Consider the following 14,475-nt stretch of genomic DNA (forward strand, 5'->3'; position numbering starts at 1 on the left):
AGTCAGAACAAAAGAAGACAAAGGTGGAAACAAAAAATGTTTCCAAAAAAAAATGCTTGTACCAGAATTTGTTCTCTAGTTTGAAAGTATAAATTTGTCTTTTGGTGTATTAACCTGTTCCTTTTTGTTTGAATCACTAACAGTGACCCTGTTTCCTGTCTCCATAGGAATGTATGCTCTAAACCATGTGCAATGACTCCAGCCACCCTTGCTCACTCTTACTTTACTCATATTCGACCGCTGAGAGAGGGTCAGATGTAATTACATCGCCGCAGTGGGCGTGTTTAAACAGGTATGTTTTCCCCGTTTAAGTCAGATGCCTCCAAAGGTCATTTCCACCTTCCACTCTCAGTCTCTTCCTCTTTAATTCTATGTTTGTTTCTCTGTCAGGTAAATTAATGCACTCTAATGTGCTTTCAGCTGATGTGCCATATGTGGCAGATAGAGCCGGAGAGTGTGAATTAGGTTCAATGCTTCTAAAGGTCAGCTCCGCTCTCCTAAATGGAAAAGCTCTTTAGTATGACCGCCGAACCTTTGCTTTGACACGTAGTTGTCATTCTGCACAGTGAAGCCCGACATTTGCAGTCACAGTTTTTAGTACAGTATAGGAGTTATAAACCGTATAACCATAAAATTGATAAATTATTTTTTTTCTTTCAGAACTCATTGGAAAAGCATGCCATTCTTGCAAAAGGATATTACGTTCCTTCTTGCAAATTTTGCAACACTAAAAGTGAAATATCTAGTGAGTGGCACTAAAAGAGTGCTCAGTTTTATTCAAACCAGATGATCGTTAATATGGCAATGTTTAATTACATTGGTTTTTGTACATATATGAACTTTCTGGTGCTCTATCACACGTGAAATTTACAAACCACCTACACTAAAACCTACCCTAAACCGAAAATAACGTACCACCTACAATAAAACCTACACTAAACCGAACTGATAGTGTTAACAGAAGATAAAAAATGCAATGGTTGAAGCAACCATGCCACTTTAGCTTGCTTTGGCAAGTCTTTGCGCTATTTTATTGAGCCTGTGTTTCACAGGATTCAGACCTGAGCACTATGCATGGCAAATGCAATGCTTTACCAGGTGAGTTACTGAGCAAGTTTACTATATCAGAAAAGCCACACATATGGAGCTGGTTATATGATGCAAATGTCAGCATGTATTTGTTTACAATTCATGCGATATAGTAAACATGTTTTAAGGTATAACAATATTATGCAGGGAACCACATGACTGATAATCTGCCCCGTAATCATATTTTGCATGAAAAGGAGTAAAAGATGTCTGTGTTTTACTGCCACTAGTGTTTATTTCAGCTGAAAACTGCAGCGAATAGTATGTATGCACACTCATCCAATGAGTCAATGTTTTCGAGATGGCTAACAGAATTAATTACTTTGAAATCTTTCTCGTGCCATTGGCTCTTATCATTGTGCTGCGCTCCTTGGATATGGCATCAGGCGATTCAGCATGTTTTCTTGCCCACGGAAAAGTGATAGTCATCTCTTTGTGTATCTGTAAGCCCATTGCATTAATCAAATCTGCTGTAATTGTAAACCAGTGTCTGCATGGCGCACTTGAGATTTAAGTTAGTATTGCACCGTTCAGGGATAAAGACATTTGGAGACACACAGCTCTTTATGAGACACAACAATGCAGTTGTGTTATTAGGCTACTAATGGACGGCCTTGAGTCTGCCATGTTAAAATATGGGATATGAATGCAGTTGAATTACTATTAAACCTCTGTTGTGATGGTTAGACCATCTTCTCTCATATTTTGAAGGATAACAGTGTGTTTCTGTCTATTTGTAAGTCTTTTAATGAAATGACAGCTTTATTATTTGCTGTTTTTTGTTTGTGTGCTTGCAGGCCAAAGGCTAATTGAGAATTCAGTTTGAGAGTAGAACTGGCTCAAAATACGAAGGTTAATATGTCAGTGAGAGGGAATAAAGAAAGCAGGTGCACACAAACACAAAGACATCACAGTATATTTAGGCTTATGTGACTTTCCTTCGCTGTCTGATAGGTATCCCTCTCCGGTGACTAGAGATTGACTGGATACAGTGCAGTAGGAGAAGAGATCTAGCTCTACCTGAACCCTCCTAATGGTGTCTTTAAATCTTAAACCTCGACTTCAAACAAACAGCTTCAAAAGCAGGGTTAACGCCTCCCACTTAAGGCCTCAGGACACATGAACCCTTCAGGTTAGTCATCCATATTCCCTCATCAGAATATTTTGGCATCAGACATCCATCTCTCTCACCATTCTCATTTTGAATGTAATTGATATTCTGTTTATTGGTGTTCTCTTTCAATCCTAACTAGATTTCATTTGCATTCTCTGGTACTTGTCCATGCATAAGTCATTCCATGTTGCTAGGGTGTTGTAGTGTGTGTGCATTTCTATTGGGTTCTACATGGTGTTCTAACTGGTTGCTAGGGCAATTGTTAAGTGATGGTCATTTACTTTTTACCATAAAAAATGCAAGCAAAATTAATGGGTGCATTTTTATTATTATTATATTTTTTTTTTAGCTGATTTGTTTATGATTGACAAGTTCTCATTTTGATTTCAACTCAGTTTGAATTTGATTCTGATTCATTTAGGTGTATTTCAGTTACAATGTCCATTTGCTTATATGAGAAATTCTCTCCTAGTTATTGCAGTAAATTATACGGAAAACCTTGGCACAATTTATCCATCTCTAAAACTAATGATACCTTGATCTTTAATCAGTAACTTCACACATTCAGTGAGTTTATTCAGTAAAGAATTCATCAGACTGATTCAGATGCTAGCTCCTGTGGATCTTTCTGAATAACGATTCATTGAAAAGACCAAATCAAAACCTTTATGAATCACACTACACTAATTGCATTGTAAGGTCTTAATCCACTAAAAAGAACTGGTTCTGAGTCATTTGTTTGTGTTTGTCCTTTTTATCTTATTGTATTCAATTCAGACTGCTAATGCAGAATTTTGTTTCCATTTATTTATTTATTTATGTATTTTTTCTTTGCAGCAGGGCTTTAGATTATGAGTTACATAAATGACACATAACTGAGATCTTCAGTAAGACTCTCAAGCTTTGAAAGAGCTATTTCTCTTCTATAAACCTCTTTGCTTGCCTTAGCAACTACCATTCAGCATGACCACTGCCTCTTTGTAGTGCTGTTTGTTGGTTTATTAGGTCCTTTTTTTAGCCTGTCACAAGGTCAAATGGCTCAAAGTCACCTGGATTCACTGAGCTGTTATAGAGCTGCCTATGTTTTCTTAACCATTTTAGCCATTTTGTGAGCATAAGCACTGGTGTTCAGAATGAAAACAGCGTTAAGCTGAGGAAGTCTGCGGACTGAGAAGCATATTACTTGGGTAGCTTTCATCTGTGGAAGCCGTTGTGATGGATAGCCCAGTGGTGCCACAGGTACACATCCATTTTGTTTAAATGACCTTGAGAAGAGTCCCAGTATGAAGCAGCCCCAACTGAGAGATTACATTTATTTTCCTCTGAAAAAGACAAGCCTTCTGGCCTCCGTAGCCTCCCTTGGCAGCTCACCTGTGAGTCGCCGAACACCGGTCCTGATGAAAAAGTGAGGGTGGGGGAAAAAAGAGCCATGACCTGGATGTGGGAATAGGTAATCTGGGGGATTACACTGCCTTTGAGAGCTCTATCGTCTGCTCTGTGACTGAAAGAGCAGACCTATCAAAAAAGACTTCACACGCCAGACTTTGTCCCTATGTGCTCATTCCATTGATGGCTGAAAGGACAGACATTGTTCGTTTTTGTAGTGTTGTGTGCTGGCGGGAAGGTAATAAAATTGCATTTCAGACCAGGTTGAAATGCTATAAATTATGTGCCATGGTTGCAGAGTGTGGCCATCAGTCGATTACATTTTTAATTTAATAACAGGATATGCTAATTAAATAATCAAATAAAGCAAAAGCCCACAAATGAAGATAATTCAAAACATTTGGACACTCATTTAAAATCCATTTGTCAAATTGTGTATATTCAAATGTCCAGACATCATATCATTAAAAAGCTTTGATGTCTGATTTACAAACAAGTGACTCTAATAAACTTGTCTGTTTTAATAAGTCAAAAAATTCACTAAGCAGTTTTGATTTGAGTTAGTGAAGTGTTTAGAGACATTACTGATTTTGCAACTGACTCTCATACTGAACCATGAATTATTTTTTTGGAAAACTAACTGTAATGTGATTAAGGACACATATTAACCACATAGTTTGAATGTAGTAAAAAAAATACTACAGGTCATTTATTGCATAGTTACTGAAAGTAAAGTGGGTGACATGTTGGAACCATAATCAAATCATATAATTATATAATGCCACAATATTTGACTTTTTTTCAGGCAAAATTATTCTTATTTAAATTTTCATTTAAAAAGAATCCTGAAAAAAAAAAAAAAAAAAAAAAAAAATATATATATATATATATATAGTGTCCATAAAAATATTAAGTAGCACAACTAACATTTCAACACTGATAATAACAAGAAATGTTTCTCGAGCAGCAAATCAGAAGACTAGAATGATTTCTGAAGGATCGTGTGACACTGAAGACTGGAGTAAAGATGCTGAAAGCTCTCAACAGTTTCTTTTAAAGTTGTAATAATATTTGACAGAAATTTGTAATTGGTTAACTAAAAAAGACATTTGGCTTCTACATTTTTGAAGCCATTGGGCCCCTCATTTGTTTTATTTAGATTTATTTATTTTTAATAATTTTGCTCTGGAGCCCTAAATATTTTGCATATACAGAAATATATAATATTTCTGGCCATTGCATCACTATTTTTCAGCGTTGACCACCACTGTATGTTAGAAGTTAAAATGCATTCTGTACCATTTCATAGGACAAGAATCTTTTTTTTTTTTTTTTTAAATTTCTAACTAATAATACTAAATTTACATTATTAAATAGACTGCCCTAGATCAGACCTTTACAGGCAAACTGAATTAAACAACACTCTAGCTTTCTCATTTCTCACACGGCTTGAAGTTCTACCTCGCAACACAGCCATTAATATTTCTCACTGTGTCTTTTATAGTCACAACATGACTCTTTGTGAAGAGTTTACCGCTTGCCTCAGCCTATGTTGTGTGATTCTTCTTAAAATATAAATGATTATAAAAATATAAATAAGAGATGCATGATAACTGTATTAACTTGGGCTTTAGTATTCCCCTGCTCTGGAGTTCTTGGAGAATGCTTATCCAACAGAAAAGCCCTCCTCATACAATTTTAATGGAGAGATTTTCTGTAACCACAGATGCGAAGTGTTAAGATGTTTATGTTCTAGCCTCGAAGACACATTCTTGCTAACTTACAAGACGTTTTAATAGCAAACCAGTATTTTTAGAGGAACTCATATATTTTAATTTGTCTGTTGAATGTGCTTACATTATGTGTCCTCGCTTCATTGAGTCTATTAAATCCGATGGTGGTTTGTGATGCCGTTTTTTGCATTTATGAGGTAGAATGACCTCCTGTAAAAGCAGAGCATGTCCTCCATGCAGAATCGGCTGAGTGTTTTAATAAGGCTCAGCCGAGAGAAAATGAAAAAGACAGATACGCCCGCTCACTGTGGCATCATTAGTATCCAGGAGCATCAGTGGCCTTTCGAATAATGAAATTCAGCAGACGTGCAATGGTCTCAATCACAATGCTAATAAAAATACATAGATTCTTTCCTGCCCGTCAGTCATTGGAGACAGCAAGAGAGAACAAAAGGGAGAAGACCAGAGGGAGGGCGAGACAGAGGGGAACCGAGAGAGTGTGTGTGTGTGAGAGAGAGAGAGAGGGGTGAGATAGCAGAACAAGAAAGACAGAGAAAGGGTGAATATGATGGAAAGAGACGTTCAAAGTCGGCGAGAGGGAGTAAAGACAGACTGGCAGAGAATGAGACCTAAAGAGCACAACCTTTTTAATTGTAATTGTATTCTGTCTTATTTTTCTAGTAAAAGTATCTAAGCATCCTTAAAACAAGGTAAATGGACTTGCATAAGACAACAAGATTTATAATATACACTACCATTTTTAATGTTTTTTTTTTTTTTTCTGCCATACAAGGCTGAATTTATTTAATCCAAAATACAGTAAAACAGTAATATCGAGTAACATTATTGCAATTTAAAATAATTGTTTTCCATTTTAATAAATTCCTGTGACGGCAAAGCTGATTATTTAGCAGTCATTACTCCAGTCTTCATTGTCACATGATTCTTCAGAAATCATTTTAATATGCTGATTTGTTGCTCAAGAAACATTTTTTTTTATGATGACAGAAAGAGAGAGAGAGAGAGAGAGAGAGAGAGAGAGAGAGACCCAGTGAGACAAAGCACAAGCTGATTTGCTATAAGTGGGAGCATTTTTCGGCCTCTGATAATTACAGTCATCTATCATGACTCTATTTTCTAATACAGCCCTTCTCCAGAAAAAAATCATCCTCAATGTTGCGCTTCTGATTGTGTGAGTTTCCTTTCATTCATGAAGCTTTGTCTTGCGTCCAAATGAAAAGGGGCAGAATGCCACGATTACAGCTGGCACAGGTTAATGAATGGAAACATTGTGGTGCAGTAACGTGGCCTATAAATATGAGTGTTCATGCCATTCTCTTCATCTCGGCACACTGCGTGGTCCTCTCAGGATGTCTGACTCACTGGTGAGTGAATGATAGAACAGGAAATATATAGCAGCTTCACAGTATAATTTTCTCCTTTCCAAATTAAAAGTGGAGGATGAGAAGGAGCTCCGAATGGTTCATTTTGCAGTCTATCAGAGGGGATGATGGGGCTTTTTCTCCTTCGGCAGGTGCATGCACATGAACGCCCATCTCATTCATACGGCACCGCTTAGGAAGCCAGGACAAAAACATTGATGATCATGATAAACGGAAATGGTGACAATAAGAAAGACAGTGATATTGCACTGAGACATTTCATTTTTGAGGGATGGCATACAAACCTGTTCACAGAAAACTTTTTAGAGAGTTATGTCTTTTTAAAGGGACAGTTCACACACACACACACATACACAAAAAATAATTTCGGTATGTTGTAAACCTGTATGCTGAACAAAATAAGATATAAATGTGTTTTTGTTATCTTGACAAAACTTGATGTAAAACTTTTGGTTTGTTCCTCACATAAACCTCTCATTTGACTTTAAAACAGTTTAAAATAAAGCATATGAATCTAATGGATCAAGAATATCTTTATGGTGCTTTTACATCTGTTTTTAAGCTTGGTTTTGGAACAACATGCGGGGGAGTAAATGATGACCAAATATTCATTTACGGGTGAACTATCTTTTTAAAATTCTGCTGCTGTCTCAGGAGATATTTGTAAAAGGGATTTTTCTCCTTTTGGAAATTGTGAAATTTGCATTAATATTCTGTGTATGTACTTTATGGTATTTTTCATGGTGTTTTTGCTTAAAAGCTTGAGTAAAGGTGGGTAAAAGATGATATTTTTCTTTCTTGTGGAAACTGTTCTTTATTTTTTGTCCTAAAAAGGACAGCAATGCAGAATATTAGGGGAAATGAGGCCTGTCCAGGACAAGAAAGAACCTTTATCAGTAATTAGTAGGATTAATATGGCTGATAATAATATAATAGTGTAGTTCCTCATGGCAGTGAAGGCAGAGATGGATGAACGGCATGAATCATCTGCTTTTTCCCCCCACTAATTTATCATTGTGGTAGACCCCAATCCTTACTTCTTGTCTTTTCTGAGCCAGTGGCTATTGTGAGCCTCCTTTCTCTCAGAGAATCTTAGAGAATGAGTGACCCTGCAGCTCAAATGCTTATCCCAAAGAAAAGATGTGAGAATAAAGATAGACGTTTCTCCTGACAACAGTGAGAGTGAATGGATATCAAATGAGACTTTCTCTTGAGAAAAGATTCGTACTTTTCATGTCTGTCCTTTAGAGTTTCCGAAGACATATTAACAATGTCTCTGATTTGTCAAGACACAAACATCTGCAATGAAAAGAAGATTTCAAAATGACAATTGATGATGTTAATGATATTTCTCAATAAATTCGTCCAAGTCTTCCTTTTTATACATCCCAAGGAATTCTAGGGGAAATATCTGAGACAGAGTATGTACAATAATTAAACCCTAACTGAAATGTCCAGTGTTTAAGAAAGTAATGGATCTTCTCAATGGCCATCCGGAGCCTTTGACTTTTGGCCTGATCTTTGGCCACTTAAAGAGCAATTGCTGAATAATAAAGTTTTTCTACAGAACTTCAAAAATTGCTTCAGTTTCATCCAAGTGTTGTGCATTTACAAAACAGAGAGCATAGTTGTTAGGCATCTAAAGGCACCTATGACAAATGGCCAAAAACACGTTCAGCTTTCAGTTTCTGACCCCCTTGTTCTTGCCTTTGCAGCTGTTAGTTCAATAAGCTGAAAGTTCTCTCTCTCTAATGCCTTTCCTCTGCACAGCTTCTTGCATTTGGCAAGTACAGACCTTTTGGGATTTTTTTTTACTATGCATTTCAAGTTTTGTTGAATAATCCATCTTTGAAAATAGTTCAACGCCTCTCATAAGTTTTTGAGAGGCTCTTTGGGATACCAGCCAATGCGTAACAGGCACAGCATAAATAAAAGATTCAAATGTTAGTGTTATTTAGCAAAAATGCAGCATTCGTCTTTCTTTGAGATGTAAGCAGGAATGAGATAGTGTCTACTTTTTGACCGCCCTGTACTTTTTTTCAGCCGTAAATAAATTTGCTACAGAGTTTGAAGTACCTTTCAAGGTGTTTCTCTGGAACTTAATTCAGATGTAGTAGAGAACCAGCCTTGTTCACTATCATGCACTTACAGTATTCCTATTTTGTTCATTGATGTCGCTCTCTTTTAAAATGCGAAATTTAATTTGTTTATATGTATGATGTTATTTTTGTATAGCTTGATAAAAGTGGTAAATAAATTCATGTCCACCAGAAAGGAATGGATGATAAAACTATATCTGCATTGTCAGTTATGAGAAAAACATGTATGCTTAACCTTGAGTAGATCTGATTTGCTTTTTTCAACGGAGTTATTCAGTGATTCGGTGACTCACACATAACACTTTAAGTGACTGTTTATTGGAAACATGATACATTATTTTCAGGGTTACAAAAGTCTTTATTGTCACTTTTGATCAATTTAATGCATCTTTGATGAATAAAAGTATGAATTTCTTTCAGAAGTATCTTATTAACCCAAACTTTTGTAACGGTATGTATGTGTGTTTACAGTGTTGTCTGTGTGTGTGTGTGTGTGTGTGTGTGTGTGTGTGTGTGTGTGTGTGTGTGTGTGTGTGTGTGTGTGTGTGTGTGTGTGTGTACATATATAAAATTCCCTTCCTCTCTCGTGAATGTGTCCTGTTTTTAATGTTAAAATAGGTGTTGTGTTCTTTCATGCGGGTTTCTGGAGATATGAGTTGTCCCATCTGAAGCTTTTAGATCCATTTGAAAAAAATGAATCCAGTTTTTTTTTTTTTTTTTTATAGAAAAAAGAATACATTTGAAGCTGCTATCTGTTAATTAAAATTTCACAGATGAACTGACACTTTAATCTATCATTCATAATATTCACTTTCGTCTCTGTCACTACAGACATTCATGATAAGAAGGGCGTCCCGGACCTTTCGCTTCACCTTAAACAGAATCTCAGGTATGTGGTCATTAGCACTTAAGGGCCATTAATCCACCTGCACTCTCAGGAACAAACAGACCAGATGCTCATAAATCGTCCAGAGATTAATGCCATTAATTAGGAATGGCATTTTTAACTTCTGGTGCAAGAATGATGCAAATTTTCTTGTTCCTTCACTGTCTCTTTCATACTTCCAGCACATCCCCTCGAGTGCCAAGATGTTAAAAGCACAACTCCGACAAAATTAATACGCAAGTTAGAACTTTTCAGAGTTTTGATGTAGCCTGTGTGCAGCTCTGCATTCCTTTCCTTTGCTTAAGATACTGCTGTTTTCTCTGGAGACAGCGGACAGGGTTATGGAATCATATTATATTTAATAGGAAATGTAACATTTACTCATGTCGTTCCAATAATGTATGACCTGCGAAACACAATACTTTCGGCTTGTTCCTCACACAAACTTCAAAACGCACCAAAATAAAGAACATGAGTCATATGGATCACTTTAAGGATGAATTTAAAGAAGAATCTATGTATTATGCTGCTTTTACATCCATTTTGAAGCTTGAAAGAGTGACCTGGACATTCTTGGGTGATTTAAAAAAAGTTATTGTACAGGTTTTGGAACAGTATGCTGTTAAATAAATGAACAAAAGTTCTTTTGTGGGTGATCGGTGTCTTTAAAATTCTGCTGTTGTCTCGGGAGAAGGTTATTAAAGGGATTTTATTCTGTGAAAATTGTGAAATTTATATTAATATTCCATGTAAGTTCCATTGTCTTTATCCGCATTCCCCTTTTATGTCAAGATATGCTACGCTCTTAAGTGCTATCTGGATTTCCCATATGATTTAGCAGGAGTTCCCTGAATAACATTGCATTCATGTCTAAATAATAAAATATGGCGTGATATGATTGCATTGGGCACTGTGTACCCAGAACCAATTTACCAATTTACTTAGGAGAGGCTGTACACAACTTTAATGGGCTTGTGTCATAATCTCTGTAGGGTTTTTCCCTTAAATGCCTGTCATTCCTAATTCAACATTTTTTACTAAAAGACTGTTGTCTCAGGAACACAGAGGCTCAAGTAAACGGAAATTACCTTTAGACAGTTTACAGACAGACGCTGTAAGCAGTAAAGATAGATGCACTGAGTCTAATTCTCTATTGAGTTTCTGTAATTGTTTCTTGTTTCCTTTTGCTTGACGCCAACATTTGCTATTTCCAGTTTCTATTTGAGTTCAATTTTTGCATTTACTTCTGAAATATATCACTCTCACTTGAGTTGTGTGGTACATTGGCTGTAAAAATCACTTTTATTGCAGAATTACTTTCTTTCCATCTAAGATGAGAGCAAGCTCAGCAGCAGATGTGCTGGAACACTTTTTGTTTGAGTGCAGAATTTTGGAGGAAATGTGGAAATTTACCTGCCAAAAATATTTATTACCATCTATAAAACTGTGATTAATATTTATTGTAGAATATGTTTACAATATTTTTTTATTATTATATTTTAAATAAATAAACATTTTTTCTTTATTATCTTTGCTGATTTAATGTATAAATATATACATATGTATGTATATATATATATATATATATATATATATATATATATATATATATATATATATATATGTGTGTGTGTGTCAGTGTGTTTATATGTGTATGTTTATATATATATATATATACATACACATATAAACACACACATACACACATAAATATAATTTATATTAAAATTAAATATAAATATATTTTTCATAAGACAAAACATTAATTTTTTTATATATATTTAAATCTAATATTTAATGTAAGTTAATATAATAGATAGATCCATTTGTGTCTTCATTTAAAAACAAATAATAATAAAGAATAAGTATATTGTGTACAAACTGACATCTTGTAATTTTCACTTTTCATTTTAAAAATCATAATATTGATGGTCCTATTAAATATACCTGCCAACTGGCAGGTAGCTCTGCTTCAGTTCTTTCCCAAAGCCAATTTTTAGGCTCAGTTGGTGTTTATTAAGTGTTAATTTTGGATCCTGAGCTTAGATATGAAGTTGGCTTATAATTAACTGAATGTTGCATCATCCTCTTATAATTTCTCTCGCATAATCATAATTACATCCCCTGCTTGTCATTGGGTTTGCATTTCTTGTTGTGGTGGTTGCTGTTGAGTTCAAACTTGATTAAACAAACAGATCGGTGCTTTACGCACTTTGTTGAGATGTGAAATTAATTCCACCAGTGCAAACAATATCAATCCCGCCCCTTCCCCTTTAAGCAAGACAAATATCCTCAAGCTGACTTTTATAATAAATGTGCTCTAATGTAGAAATATGATGGCATAAGCAGTTCTATTAGAGTGAGGTAGAGTGCTGCCTCTGCCTGAGCATTATCATTATAGTAATGAATTACAGCAAAGTGGTATTTGAGCTTGTGCAACAGGGACAGGGACTGATTCATTGTGTTGAAGTCATCATAAATGTGCTTCAGTGATATCAGAGCTGCCAATTATCATCTGAGTTATTGATTTGTTTATCCAGTTATGCATGTTTTGTGTGGTATCCTCTTGTTATTCCCCCGGTGGCATTTATATTGGACGCATGTTTGCTTGTGGGGACTTAACGCTCTACGTATCCCGTGATAATTGAAAACAGCGGTCAGAGTCATCCAGCGTTGTGCCAGCTCATGCATTAGAAGACTTTCCCGCTCCCACCCATACAAATACTCTGTAAGGATACAATATACTTTAATCATATCAGTTTTGTGACATGTAGATCAAGAGTCCTGCTTTGGGGTGGGTTGTGTCTCAGACCTGGCGAGTTACCTGCCTAGACAGCATCATTTTAGACATCATTGGCAGTGTCTAGTGTAGGTTAGTGTAGTGTAGGTTTTCAGGCTTTCAGGCCTCAAAAAGAGATGCAAAAGCAACAACAAAAAAAGTACAAAAATCCATGTTATATTTCAGGTCTTCTGATGTCACACAGTAGCTTTGTGTGAGGAAGTTCAAAGCTATTCATTGATAATTTTCCCCTTCAGTGAGCTGTTAACTCTCACTGAATCACTGAATCAGTGAATTGAATCAGAGAATTAGATCTAACTTTAGGTGAGTATTAATGATTTATTTTTTCGATCTGTTTCTCATATCATATGGCTACAGAAGTCATGGAATGTTGCACAAAAATTATTACATTTATGATACTTTTATTGAGATTTAACAAATATATATGTAGACTCATTCACATTCAATTTCATTTAATTTTTGACTGCTAGTAATGCATTCATGCAATAGCATTTTAAATGTTAAATAATATGCTTTCAACCGGCAACAGGAGTGTATGTGTTTTTAATCAAATATTTGATATTTATTTTTTATTTATGTACATATTAAAATATTTTTTTCAGTTAAATATTTTTCATTTATTGTCAGAATAGACGTGTTCTGGTGATAATATATATACAAACTTTTATGATGATTCACTTTCATTTTCTTTTAAGTTTTGTGTTTTTGTTTCTGTTTTTGCTCCCAAAAATTTGATCAAACAATAATTGACAGGCACCCTACAGTACCATCCTAGACCCCCTAAGGGTCACAAACCCTGATTGAACTGATTCTTTGTTCTACTCTTCCTCATTATGTCTCGTTACGCCCAATTCCTCCCAGTTTGGTTTGAAAGTTTACCACCTCGGGGTTCACACTCCAAAATAGCTAATTATCCCCAAGACATTGTCTCTCTCATTCGGTCTCTTACTTTTTTCATTCTGTCTCTCTTCTTCTCCTCTCTTTGTTCCCAGTGGCACCTGGGTTCACCCTCCGAATGGCACCTCCATTGGCAGCAGCAGTGTGTTGGTACAGCATGTCAAAGTGGAACAACGTTGAAGTCAGCCAGGTCAGTGTCGTTCCCCACTGCAGCTCCTGAGAGAGTCGGCTAGGTTGCCTGCCAGTCTGTAGCTGTGCCAGGCCCACAGAGGTCAGAGAACTGTCTTGCAACGGGGGTGGAAACTGGATTGAGCCGGATGTGACTGCTGAATAAAACAGCTGCACAGGGCGCATGTTATCTAGTCATGCACAAACGCATGGGCAAACCCACACGGAATTTGTGCCGCAGAACTCTGATTTCAGCAGAATTACAAAACTTGTCACTCACAAGTTTTTGTTTATTAAATATTTGGGCTGAGTTTAATATGCTTTCAGATAGCAACAAAATTGTAGTACTTTCACACATTTGTCCAATTTAACAGTGCACTCAGTATTTTTTTCCCCTCAAATTAACGATATATCTAAAATGTTGTGCGGTAAAATGAAGACTCCAGTTATATTATTTGATATATATATATATAAATATATATATATATATATATATATATATATATATATATATATATATATATATATATATATATATATATATATAATATATATATATATATATATATATATATATATATATATATATATATGTAGTTTTTGCTCACTAACTAAAACTATATGTATTCTCTAAGATTTTTGGTAACACTTTACTTAAAGCCATTATGTATAATGCATTTTAGTGTTAATGCATTAATTATGCACTGTAATGCACCTTATAATGCACCGAACAATCTTAAGTATAATTGTATCCACAATTAATATATTATAACATGCTTACACTTCATTTTAAGGTATGCGCTTTACAGTGTCATTATTCAAGTACTGAATAATATTAATTAACTGCATGTACTTACTATATGTTTAGGGTTAGGATTAGGGTTTGGTTTAGGGTTATTT

General features: G+C 35.4%; 1 long non-coding RNA gene across 1 annotated transcript; it reads left to right on the forward strand.

The window, feature by feature from the left end:
* Positions 1 to 2,050: 2,050 nt before the first annotated feature.
* On the forward strand, positions 2,051 to 14,008 carry LOC122138607. Its single transcript, XR_006155696.1, has 3 exons — positions 2,051 to 2,221; positions 9,656 to 9,713; positions 13,503 to 14,008. It is a non-coding gene; the product is annotated as an uncharacterized LOC122138607 (long non-coding RNA).
* The last annotated feature ends 467 nt before the right edge of the window (positions 14,009 to 14,475 follow it).

Source organism: Cyprinus carpio, chromosome B10, assembly GCF_018340385.1.
Source record: "Cyprinus carpio isolate SPL01 chromosome B10, ASM1834038v1, whole genome shotgun sequence".
In the NCBI taxonomy this organism is placed as follows: domain Eukaryota; kingdom Metazoa; phylum Chordata; class Actinopteri; order Cypriniformes; family Cyprinidae; genus Cyprinus; species Cyprinus carpio.